The sequence below is a fragment of the Oncorhynchus keta genome, unplaced genomic scaffold (assembly GCF_023373465.1).
Source record: "Oncorhynchus keta strain PuntledgeMale-10-30-2019 unplaced genomic scaffold, Oket_V2 Un_contig_22408_pilon_pilon, whole genome shotgun sequence".
NCBI lineage: Eukaryota > Metazoa > Chordata > Actinopteri > Salmoniformes > Salmonidae > Oncorhynchus > Oncorhynchus keta.
The window spans coordinates 9,545-11,287 of record NW_026282895.1 but is presented as its reverse complement, the minus strand read 5'-3'; the positions used below and the strand labels follow the sequence as shown (position 1 = coordinate 11,287).

At 49.7% G+C, this 1,743-nt stretch overlaps 1 long non-coding RNA gene across 8 annotated transcripts; it reads right to left on the bottom strand.

Annotated features, from left to right (window-relative positions):
• Positions 1-12: 12 nt before the first annotated feature.
• Positions 13-1,097, bottom strand: LOC127921407 (uncharacterized). Of its 8 annotated transcripts, XR_008108996.1 has the most exons (5): positions 873-931; positions 473-632; positions 273-352; positions 193-232; positions 13-112 (listed from the first exon to the last, which is right to left on the bottom strand). It is a non-coding gene; the product is annotated as an uncharacterized LOC127921407 (long non-coding RNA). The 8 variants fall into 8 exon arrangements; XR_008108992.1 differs by lacking the exon at positions 193-232 and having other exon boundaries at positions 17-152; positions 273-392; XR_008108989.1 differs by having other exon boundaries at positions 17-152; positions 193-352.
• Positions 1,098-1,743: the final 646 nt, after the last annotated feature.

Below are 1,743 nucleotides of genomic sequence, written 5' to 3'. Positions count from 1 at the left end.
CTACCCCCAGCTCTGTCAGGAGGCCTACAAACCTGCCTCAGTTACACCAGCTCTGTCAGGAGGCCTACAAACCTGCCTCAGTTACACCAGCTCTGTCAGGAGGCCTACAAACCTGCCTCTGTTACACCAGCTCTGTCAGGAGGCCTACAAACCTGCCTCTGTTACATCAGCTCTGTCAGGAGGCCTACAAACCTGCCTCAGTTACACCAGCTCTGTCAGGAGGCCTACAAACCTGCCTCAGTTACACCAGCTTTGTCAGGAGGCCTACAAACCTGCCTCAGTTACACCAGCTCTGTCAGGAGGCCTACAAACCTGCCTCAGTTACACCAGCTCTGTCAGGAGGCCTACAAACCTGCCTCTGTTACACCAGCTCTGTCAGGAGGCCTACAAACCTGACTCAGTTACACCAGCTCTGTCAGGAGGCCTACAAACCTGCCTCAGTTACACCAGCTCTGTCAGGAGGCATACAAACCTGCCTCAGTTACACCAGCTCTGTCAGGAGGCCTACAAACCTGCCTCAGTTACACCAGCTCTGTCAGGAGGCCTACAAACCTGCCTCTGTTACACCAGCTCTGTCAGGAGGCCTACAAACCTGCCTCTGTTACACCAGCTCTGTCAGGAGGCCTACAAACCTGCCTCTGTTACACCAGCTCTGTCAAGAGGCCTACAAACCTGCCTCTGTTACACCAGCTCTGTCAGGAGGCCTACAAACCTGCCTCAGTTACAACAGCTCTGTCAGGAGGCCTACAAACCTGCCTCAGTTACACCAGCTCTGTCAGGAGGCCTACTAACCTGCCTCAGTTACACCAGCTCTGTCAGGAGGCCTACTAACCTGCCTCAGTTACACCAGCTCTGTCAGGAGGCCTACTAACCTGCCTCAGTTACACCAGCTCTGTCAGGAGGCCTACAAACCTGCCTCAGTTACACCAGCTCTGTCAGGAGGAATGGGCCAGAATTCCCCCAATCTATTCTGGGAAGCTTGTGGAAGGCTACCCGAAACGTTTGACCCAAGTTAAACTATTTAAAGGCCATGCTACCAAATCCTAATTCAGTGTATGTAATGTTCTGACCCCCTGGGAAGGTGATGAAAGAAATAAAAGCTGAAAGAAATCATTTTCATTTTCATTTTCTCTACTATTATTCTGACATTTCACATTCTTAAAATTAAGTGGTGATCCTAACTGACCTAAGACAGGGAATTTTTACTAGGATTAAATCGCAGGAATTGTGAAAAAAAAAAACATTTTTACATGTTTTTGGCTAAAGTGCATGTAAACTTCCGACTGCAACTGTGTGAGAATTCAACACCATAGTGCCCTCAAAGCTAAGCTAAGGACACTGGCACTAAACACCTTCCTCTGCTACTGGATCCTGGACTTCCTGACGGGCCGCCCACAGGTGGTGAGGGTAGAGGTGAGAGGTGTTGGGTTTGCGCCAGACATAGCGTTGTCCTTGATTGCCAAAAGGATCAATTAATTTGAGCTTTGAGTACCTTCTTTCATTTGTTTGGGGAGTCTCCCACATGCCTTTTGGCAAACAACAAACATGGTTCCTTATTCTTTTCTGGCCACTCTTCCGTAAAGCCCAGCTCTGTGGAGTGTACGGCTTGAAGTGGTCCTATGGACAGATACTCCAATCTCCACTGTGGAGCTTTGCAGTTCCTTCAGGGTTATCTTTGGTCTCTTTGTTGCCTCTCTGAGTAATGCCCTCCTTGCCTGGCCTGTGAGTGTTGGTGGGCGGCCC